Source organism: Echinops telfairi, unplaced genomic scaffold (genome assembly GCF_000313985.2).
Source record: "Echinops telfairi isolate 266 unplaced genomic scaffold, ASM31398v2 ScPeMD7_3533;HRSCAF=4204_1, whole genome shotgun sequence".
NCBI classification, from domain to species: domain Eukaryota; kingdom Metazoa; phylum Chordata; class Mammalia; order Afrosoricida; family Tenrecidae; genus Echinops; species Echinops telfairi.
This window is the reverse complement of record NW_022107432.1, coordinates 28,432,238-28,443,458: the sequence shown is the minus strand read 5'-3', so window position 1 is coordinate 28,443,458 and position 11,221 is coordinate 28,432,238. Positions and strand designations below refer to the sequence as shown.

Sequence of the window (11,221 nt, the reverse complement as noted above, 5' to 3'; positions counted from 1 at the left end):
GGGACGGATAACAGAAAACGGTGAAGGGAGATGTCGGACAGGGCAAGATATCAGGATTTGATGCCAGGGGCTTATGTGAAGAGCAAATATTTTGAGAGAGATGAGGGCAATGAATGTAGAGATGTGCTTTACACAATTGATGTATGTGTGGATTGTGATAAGAGTTGTATGAGCCCCTAATAAAATTATTTTTTAAAAAGGAGTGAAGAAAATCAAAGATGTGTGAAAAATAATTAGTTCAAAGGACTGAGACCAAAAGAACTAGATGGTACCCCACTACCACTACTGACTTTTCTGCAAAGTATCACAATAAAGGGTCCTGAAAAGAATGGCAGAAAAGTGTAGAACATTTTAAAATATAGAAAAAAGGCCAGGCTTACTGATCTGATAGAGGCTTGTGGTACCCCTGGAACTCCAAATGGCCCTTACTCAATCTTCAGGACTTGCATGGAACTCACCATAGAACACAACTCTCAGCCAAACAAGACAGGTCTACACTATATAGCACCAGGGAGGTACTACTACTTGGAACAATAAAAAGGGTAGCATTTGCCTAGGGATAAAAACTCAGAAGGCAGGAATGGAAAATAGAGAAGGACGGATGGAAACAGTAAACACAAAGGAAGTAGAAAAACTGCCATTACAGTGTGGGGACTGGAAATCTATGTCATTTTTGGTTGAATGAAAAACCAATTTGCTTTGTAAACTTTCACTCAAATCGCAATAAGTTCTAAAAAATTTTTAAATAAATGAGGCAGACATCTGAAATGACCAATGCACTATGTAAACCATCTAGTCTAGAAACTTCACTTCACCATCCTCCCTGTTAACTCGGCAAATGATTCCTGAAAAATCGTTGCAAGTAATTTTAATCTCTCTCATTACACAATTGTAGTGAGACCTTACTTCAGATAGAATAAAATGTGGATAGAAACCTTACATTCAAGAATTCATTCAATAAAAGTTTAATATGGGAGTAAAGTGTGGGAGGAAGTTGTGTTGGTAGGGGGATTAAGGTACCATCAAGTTCAAAGTTTAGGAGTGTAACAGACTACAGAATCTGTAATCAGCTACCATTGTCATCCTAAAGTGCAACTACACATGTGACTACTGCTTCCTTTAAGGCATGTTCTGACGAACAGATACAACAGCAGATGAAAAGCACAGTAGCTGGAAGTCAGTAGTGCCCACCTAGGGCTTTCAGTTTTATTATTCCCCTACCAGTGGCGGTATCTCTGCTTTCCTACCTGCCATAGCTTGTCTATTAAACTAGCACACACAGAGTTCTTCTATTCCCTGTTCTACACATAGCCATAAGTCATAATACTCGGGGAAGTATTAAGAAGAGCATTTCTAAGATCCCAACTGTCCAAGTCAGGGTAATGTTACGCTGTGCTGTGGTTGCAAAATACACTTGCCGTTACCACCCACAAGTGTATTTCTTGTTCATACAAAACCTAATGTGGGCTAGTGGGGCTCTTTCATCTGGAGGCTCAGCTATCCAAGTTTCCTCCATCTTGTGATGTTATTTTCTCAACGGGGGCCTTCCAAGGTCATCAGGGAAAACAGAGAGCGGGAACACACTAGCTTCTGAATGCCTCCGCCCCAAAGTGGCACACATCCCTTCCATTCACAGTCCACTGGACTCAGCAAGTCACACAACCCAAGTCCAAATGCAATAGAATTGGGTATCAGAAGGGGGCACACCAACTATTTGGTGAGCATTCCTGCCTCTGGTATACCATCCGATTTTAAATTATTTTATTCTACAAATCCAAAAGCCCAGGACACTGTGTGTTCATTCTCTCTCCTCTCTCTCTCCCTCCCTCCCTCCCTCTTAGTTTGCTCCCATGTAGTCTTTGCAGACTTGCCACTCTCCCTGGGCAGTGCTGTCCTCTGCAGTGGACAGCATCCTGGCCCACCAAGCTTCGAGGACAACATTTCCACTCAGAGCAGCCAATGCATAAAAAGGACTGTACAGTTGGTCTCAACAGGAGACACGATGTCCCCTTACTGACCCACAGCATTACAAGGGATAGCACCAGAGATACAGTACTGGAATTGGGCCCCGTTTGACCCCCCACACGCACCAGGATGCAACACAAAGGAAGTGCAACAGAGCAGCAAGGGGAGCAAAGCAACAAAGTCCTCAAGGAATGCTGAAAATAGACTTTGGACCTGGAGGGGGGAGGGGGGAGTCACTGCGGCACACAGCTTGGCACTGCATCAGACCCAATCGGAAAATATTCAGAAGAGTCAGCAGACAGACCTGGAACTATTCATAGGCTATCTTCCCCCCACCTTTTTTTTCATGTCTAGCTATATAAGATAGGCAGGATAAACAATCCTGAGGAGAAAACAACTGAGATTCCAGGGGGACCAGGGAGAGGAGGAGGTTGGGGTTAAGGGATAGGGGGAGCCAACAAACCCAGAGACAAGGAAACAAGAAGAGATCTAAAATTGATGGCGAGTAGGACATAGAATGCCTGGTGGGGTTCAATCAAGTGCAATGTAGCCGAGAGGAAGTACAGAGAGCTGAATGAAGGTAGAACATGACAGTAGGACAGGAGAAAAAAGGAAATAGAGGAAAAGAACTAGGAAGCAAAAGACATTTATAGAGGTATAAAAAATAGGCATGTAAATATATTAATATATTAGAATAGGGATATAGAGCTATGTACCTGTTTATAGGTTAAGTATTAAGGTAGCAGATGGACATTGGGTCTCTACTCAAGTCCTCCCTCAACTCAAGAACACTTAGTTCTAATAATCTGACATTCTGTGATACTCACCTTCCTGATATGATCACTGAAGACAAAGTGGGTGCATAAGCTAAGGTGGTGAAGAAATCTGATAGTGCCCATGTATTACAAGACATAGCATCTGGAGTCTTAGAGGCTTGAAGTTGAACAAGCGACCATCTAGCAGTAAAGAAACAAAGTCCACATGGAAGTAGCACACCAACCTGTGTGATCACTAGGTGTCAACAGGATTAGGTATCAGGCACGAGAAGACCCAAAACAAACAATCATATCGATGAGAATGAGGGGGGCCAGAGTGGACACCCAAAGCCCATCTAGACAATTGGACATCCCTCACAGAAGGACCACAAGGAAGGGACAAGCCAGCCAGGGTGCAGTATAGCACCGATGAAACACACAACATTCCTCCAGTTCTTAATGCTACCCCCCACCTCATTATCATGAGCCCAGTTCTATCTTACAAATCTGGTTAGACCAGAGTCTGTACACTGGTAAAGATAAGAGCTCTCAACACACGGAATCCAGGACTGATAAATCCCTCAGGAACAATAATGGGAGTAACGATAAATGAGGGTATGGGGATGATGGGGGAGAAGCGGAAGAAAGGGGGAACCGATTGCAATGATCAACATACAAACCTAACCCCCACCCCCCTCAGGGGAACGTACAACAGAAACGTGGGTGAAGAGAGAGAGCAGATGGTGTAAAATATGAAAATGAAAATAATTTATAAATTATCAAGGGTTCACAAGGATGGGAGGGTTGGGGAGGGAGGGGAAAAAAGGGCTGATATTCAGGGCTCAAATAGAAAGAAAATGTTTTGGAAATGATGATGGCAACATATGTACAAATGTGCTTGATACAATTGATGTATGGATTGTAATAAGATCTGTAAGAGCCCCCGATAAAATGATTTATTAAAATTAAAACAAATTTTTCCCTTCCATTCCTCTTTCAATCTCTACTTTTCACAAAGAGAATTCATGCATATCATCACTTTGGTAATTACTCCTCATTATTTGCACTGGACTAGTTCTTGTTTACGGGAGAAGGCCGGAGCTTTCCACCCCCGTAAGTTACAGTCTTGGAAACTCACAGGGAAGCACCTGTATTACAGGGTCCCTAGGAGTTAGCATTGACTCAATGTCAGGGAGTTTATATTTTTTTGAAAGCTCTACATTAAAAAATAATAGTAATCTAAAGATACCAGTAAATGATCTAGCATCTTTGGAGTCTAAACAATGCCTGTCAGCAACTGCTAGGGGTTTATCTCTTCTATTTGGCCTTCTGCCAAGCATATTTTCTGTCTGCTTTATTATTTTCTCTTTTATTTTGCTAAGTGAACACTATTTTGACAAGGGGTTAAGCAACACACAAAAGAGCAAAGAAAAGATATTAACAAATAAGCACTTTTATTTCTTTCTCCTCAGAACACAGTGCCAAGTGCTGCCCATTCCACACCGCAGGCTCAGAAAGCACTGTGTACAGAGACCGCCTGCTTGGCATTCAGCACACAAATCACTTTGACTACGATCGCACGCATTTATCTTTATTTTTAAATCTCCTCATTGTTACCAATGGCACTTGAATATTATTATTACTAATCCAACTACTCCTAATAATATTATTTAAGTTGTCATCTTGGGACCTTTATAGACAACAGTTAATTAATTGTCAAGCACTTAATGTAAGAAGATTCTAATACTCCAGCCTCTGAAATAAGGCATTTATTAGTCATAATAGTAAAACTTTTGTTTGAATTGCTTATTTATTCAATATATATTCTCCATCACCCCAATTCTAATTTTTTATATCTGCTTTGTAAGTAAAATAAAGAAACACATGCAGAAAGACACAGACAGTTCTCTTCACAAACAGTAATGAATCTCTTGTGACTCCTTTTATTCACACACAATAGATTCTATACTGCCATGCAGAGAAAGACAAAACACAACACCATAGATTATTTCCCTTGTTTGCAAGCTATGCTCACAGTGTTCTGATAGAAACAAGAGCTTGAGGGTATAGCATGATATGTCTTAAGAGTGTGAATAAATAAATAATTTTGTTGACATTTCATTCCTGCTTTCACGGGAATAACTGAAACAATAGCTGGAACAGGAAAAATTATGGGTTGATGTCCTGCTAGACACTTAATCACCTTCTTAGAAAACAAGGGCAGTGTGCCTGTTGAGGGGTGGGGGTGGGGGGAGGAAGCAAATCCCTGAACCAGCAGAGTTTAAAACACCAATGACCGACTCAAAGATGACAACAAAGCACATCACTTTGTGTGTTGATCTCCACAGGCCTGGCAACAATCCAACCTCCCATATCCATAAAAAGCAAAACAAACTCTATGCCATCCAGTCAATTCCAACCCAGAGTGACTATTGGGTTTCTGAGGTTGTCAATTGTTACAGGAGCAGCCAGTCTCATCTTTCCCCCAGGGAGCAGCTGGTGGATTTGAACTGACCTTGTGGCTAGCAGTACAACACATGACCAACAATGCCATTAGGACTCACTTTACCTATTCCAACCCAATACAGATCTTCAAGTCATCATTTTTCCTATATTAGTTATTGTTCTTTCGCCCGAATTTTTAAAATTCAGATCTCTCACAAATTTGCTTCATCATAGTCATGATTAAACCAGTACAAATTGGTTTGAAGCCCTGCTTCTTTTCAAACAGCCAGGTCTGTTACATATGAACTGTCAAAAGAGCTAAATGAGTTTTCCTGTCTAAATGAGCCCACATTATTTTTAGAGACTTCATCTTAAGCAATGTTCCATATCTTGGCTGAACACTGACTGTAGTGACAATTTCTTAACTTGATTAGCTATTTCAAATAACTTTTTAAAAGGTATAAACATCAACACTTTATCTGCTAGGTTCCCCCCACTCCCTCCCCTCCGTGTGTGTGTGTGTGTGTGTGTGTGTGTGTGAGAGAGAGAGAGAGAGAGAGAGAGAGAGAGCGCGCAAATAGTCTGAATCCAGCAGAAAACAGAAAGGTGTCAAAGCAAGAGAGATAGAATCCCTTTCTTGGGCTCTTAATGAGGTCTCCAGAGCCAAAGGCAAACCAATAACAAATTGTATTTTCCACACATTGGGGGGGAAGAGGGTAATGCAGGGGAGGGGGGAGGGGTCTTGTCATCTGAAATTAATTGAACTTAGTCATGCCAAGAAAACACTGGTAATAAACCCTCCCCATCTAAATTAAGGGTTTTATACCATGAAAAAAATAAAAATTTATGGCTGTAATTTCATCTGTTTTTTTCAAGAAGTGCTTGCTGATTTTCTTGTACTCAGTAGAAAAATCCCCAAGGAGCCATGCAGACTGCAATAAGGCAGACTTCTAAAAAGATACCATTTAATTTCTTACTCCTCCCCTTGCACTATTACCACATTTCCCCTTTCCTCTAACTCAGTATTAACTCTCTCAATACAATTCTCTTCCCTTAGCTCTCCACAACATTTCACGGCTCAGGTGAGATATGCTCAATCTGCAAATGCCCAGCCATTGCTCGTGGCACAGGAAGTGCAAGAGAAGAGAAGCAAGAGCGCCAGAAGCATGCACATTCACCTCTGGCTTTTCTTTATGATACCTAGCCATCTTAATTAAAGATACCGAAGTCACAATGGCTGAAAACAACCCCACAGCAATTCCACCACGAGATCCTTTAACACTGGTGACAAGAACTGACAAATGGCTTCTGAAAGAGTGGGGGAGTAGGGGGAGAATCATACATAAAACTGTAGTTTCCAACTTGTGGGTCAAGATGGTGGAATGGTTACAAGGGCCAAGAACAGTGTTATCTGCAAGAGTTTTCTGCAAATCTCATGGGCAACTACGTACTACTTACTGCCTGTATGCCAACTGTATAATGTATGCAACACAGATAGCGTATACATGGGTTGGAAGCAACTTGATAGCACCTAACAACAACAAAAACAACAAAATCACAATTGCTTTTTGTCATTTTCTCAGTGGGTCTTATAAGTAAAACTGCTAACTTAAAGTTATTTAAAGTTCTAGAATATTTTTTGTGGTCAAATGTGTCTTCATAGTGAAAAACATAAGAAGCGGATATTGAGTGTTACTATTTTCAGTGCTTCGCATTTGGGTTTTATGAACAAGCTAAAACATGGTATGCACTCAATACCTGTCCATCACAGCTGTGAAGGCATTTTGTTGGCCCTTTTGTATCTGTTCTTTCTTTCATTCCAGTCCCTAAGAGTTTAGACCATCAATTCATCCTATCTCTTGGCGTCTTGTAGAGTAAGCCAGACCCTTGGGTATACAGAGACAGCAATCTGCAATGTGCTGGTATCAGTGCAGACCTGGTTTCTGTTCTTAGAAATCCTACTACTTATAGAGATATAAGAATGAGCATGTGTGGAACATATAGCTAGCTAGTGGAGTGCTGATGGGGAAATTGAAATGTTAGAATGAGTAGATAGACCAGCTGTTCTATGATCCTTTCTCACATGAGATTCTGTAATTTTGTTCAAAAGGAGAAGCCTCCTTTCAAAGCTGAGGTCACTGATATGGAATACGAATAATACTTAATGTTCCTTCATTTTACTATCCATGAAACAATATGAGCATGTTAATGGGAGAATTAATATTTTTCCATGGTTGTATGATCTTCTTGTTAGTACTATATTTCCAACATTTTGGAAGCCAGTTAACTTTTTAATCTTGCATGTTCCGTTCTTATTCCAGGGAAAGCTCACTCCTCAGTTTCTCAACTCCTACAGCGTTCAAATTGCACTGCACAGTACCAGTCGGTAGGAAAGAAAAGACTGCTAGAGAAAGAGGCTCAAGAACTCTCACCATTCACCATATTCTCAAAGGATGTCCATATGGACAAATGGCAGTAAGTTGATACGCAAAGTAAGCAAGCATTCTGCTGGAAGGCAAATAAATTAATAAGGTAAACAAATCAATAAAAATCTGTAGAGGCAGATAGGATATTGATATGGTCCAGGTGCACAGTACGGTGCTGTATTAATGAAGAAAAAGAACTATTATGAAACTAAAGTAACCACACTCATTTCCTACTACTAATCCAAAATGACTACTATCCGTCCTGTAACTTGTCCTACGAATCTCCCTGCTATTGAAGCTAAAGCTCTACCTACCTCTATCATTGTTATCTATGAACCCCACAATCATTCTCAGCAAATAATCATCCCACCAAACTCATGCCATTGGCTAAGAATCTTCTGCTGCTCCTGCCATCATATGGCTATATGCTATGCAAACAATACCCTGGTCTCTTAGGTCCTATCCCGGTCTCCAAGGACTTTTCCCCACTACATCTCAGTGACCCAAATTCATGGACAACTCTGACTCGGTCAAAAGAAATCATGTCCCTTCCAAAATTTTCAGTTAACATTCTATACTCTAATTCTCCTTCCCATTCTTATGCTTTAGTAACCATATTGCTAAAATCGCAGCCCCCTCATTAAACCTTTTAATCCCACCACCCTTTCGCAGCCCCTTCCTTGTCTTTTTTTGCTCAGTTTTGATTCTGTGTTCTATTGTATAATCATTACCTTGCCAAATAATTTTTCCCTTGCCCCTCTCTTTCCATCACACTTGCAGGACAAACTCCAGCTGTAAGTGATATCCACTATCCATGTTCTCTGAACACATACCGAAATAAATATATGAAATCAAAACCCACTGCCATCAAGTCAATTCTGACTCATAGCAACCCCATAACACACAGGAGAACTGTTCCACGGGGTTTCTGAGGCTGTAGATCTTTAGGAAAGCACATAACCTCATCTTTCTTCCATAAGTTACTAGTGGCCCTTTTGGTTAGCAACCCAACACTTAACCCACAATGCCATCATGGCACCTTCAAGTACCTATGCATAGCTAGAGAAAACACACACAATCAGGTGTTGTTTTAAACAATATGGCCCAGCAAATCTACTACATTCCTTTTCTACTTTTTTTGAGAACTTTACTATTGATTTTTTTTCCCCAAGTCCTTTCCAACTGATTTCATATTTTATTTCACTGAGACTATGTAACTTCCTAGTGTGACTGCCTTCAATGGGCACCTCCTCCCCTTCCCCATTACAATGGAAAAAATGCCCCTCTTGCTGTCATGTACTTAAGAAGACCCCATATCTTCTTATCCATTCAAGGACTTCGTATTTTCAATTTGATCCCCTTTCTCCTGCATCATCAATCTCTCATCACCTGCTGGTGAAAATATGAACTGTTGTACTGGATAAAGTAAGCAGTAATACCAACTGAGATAGTTTATTGTGCCAGCCTGGCTGATAAACACAGGTGGGATTGACTGAGGGGCAGAGAGATGGATGGCTTGGTGAGCCTTGCCTTTCTTGTCTCTCGCTCTGTGATCATCGGAGCAGTATGCGGCTGCCTTGCTTGTTCTGTGCCTCAATTTAAAGGCTACACTGCCTGTGGGACGCCTAGCCTGTGGACTGTGTTGCTGTAAGTTGAGGTCCCTTTAAGACTTCTCTGGAGCTGGGGACTGGTGGTTGGTGACCTGCCTTGTGATTGGCTGCTGTGCTGACATAGCCTAGCTCTCTCTACAAATAGAGGAAGATCTGGCATCAGACAGAGACTTGAAGGACTGCTAGTCTCTCAACTTTCTCTCATGGACGTGAGTTGCACTAAACCATTCATAGTGCTTTCTAATTTAACTGTTTATTTCTTGTATTGTATATTTATCTGTATATGATTTAACAGTTCATTTCTCATTATATATCTAATTATCTTTATATATAAATATATTATATTATCAGGAATTTGGTTTTATCTCTCTAGAGAACCCTAACACACCAACTAAAATTTCATTATATATAAAACCTAGTAAGGACACTTCTAGAACCCTTTCCTCAAAATAAATTAATCCATTTGTAAGTATGGAATACACACACACACAGAGAGAGAGAGAGAGAGAGAGAGAGAGAGAGAACACGTTGGAATATGGAAACACGGGCAAGGATTATTTCAGCATTCTATCAAAATAAAATCAAAGTAAATGCTTATCAATAGTGAAAGGTTGAATAAGATGCCAGGACCATCTAAGAGTCCTTAAAAGACGGAATCTGATCTCTATCAGTCAGCCTGGCCGGAGTTTCAGGATGTTAGCTCCTCTACTTCCTCACTTCCTTTCCCGCTCTACCTCCTGTCCTCACCACACTGGAAAGACTTTTTCAATGATAACCATTCATCTAGATCAGGGGTCCTCTCAAACTTTTTAAACAGGGGGCCAGTTCACTGTCCCTCAGACCGCTGAAGGGCCGGACTATAGTTTACAAAAAACTATGAACAAATTCCTATGCACACTGCACATATCTTATTTTGAAGTGAAAAAAACAAACGAGGCAAAAACACCCGGCGGGCTGGATAAATGTCCTCGGCGGGCTGCATGTGACCCACAGGCCATAGTTTGAGGACGCCCGATCTAGATTATGCCAAATCCCTAGGCAGTTTTTTTCCTTTTTTCAACCCCATTAGAAAGATTCAACAGAGTTACTTATTTTTTCACTCCTGAACTGTCTTCTCTCAGCTTGCCTGGTACCCCTTCGGCTTGGTTTTGTCCCACCTCATGGATTGCTTGCTCTGCTTTTTCTGCAAGTGCCTTCTCCCCTTTCTAGCCTCAAGCTGCTGGCATTCTTCAGGGCTAGGTCCTACATTTTCTTCTCAGATGATCTCATTCATTCCTCCTCTTACATTCACTAAATCATGTCAATTCAATCTTCACAATTTATTTCATTATCCATCCTCTTCTCTTTACCTTCCCTGCTACCAGCTGAATCCACCTGATCTCCCGCTGCTAGTCTTGACCCACCTCCATGTATAACCCACTCCATACAAAGCAGTCACTGTGACTGTTACAACTTAAATCACTCCTGCTTAAACTTGCCTAATGGTTTCCCACGGTTCCTGAGTTATATAAATTAATATCATAGTCTGTTACCCAGGTGATCTCATAATTGCCTACCTCTCTAGTACCATCTCATATTACTTTTCCTTAGCTCACCTCCCTCTGACCATAAATACTTTTTGCGATTTTGTGGATTACAACAAAATTCCTTTCTAGCCCAGGACCAATAAACTTGATGATCTAGCTGCTTGAAATAAGCTTTCTTAGATACTTCACCTTCCTTGCTCTTTCTCATCACTCAGGTCTCAATTTTAAATGATTCCTCCTCACATAGCTTTTCCATGGTCACACTACCTAGGCACCTGCACGTTTTTCTCAACTATAACGGTCTACTTTTTTTCTTTCATAGCACTTCTACTTATATTTGTTTGATATTCATTTACTACATGAAGTTTTTCACTAGAATTAAGTTCAATGAGGACCAGACTCTATTCTCAGCAGATAGCAGTTTGGCTCAGAGAGGACACCTGCCTAATCAATAATCATTCTGGGAAGCAATACACAGACTTCAACCCCTCTGC

At 40.8% G+C, this 11,221-nt stretch overlaps 1 protein-coding gene across 2 annotated transcripts in view; it reads right to left on the bottom strand.

Moving 5' to 3' along the window:
* BTBD9 (BTB domain containing 9) overlaps positions 1-11,221 on the bottom strand; it is a 462,890-nt gene that overhangs the window by 370,736 nt on the left and 80,933 nt on the right. The gene's annotated exons all lie outside the window — the stretch shown is intronic.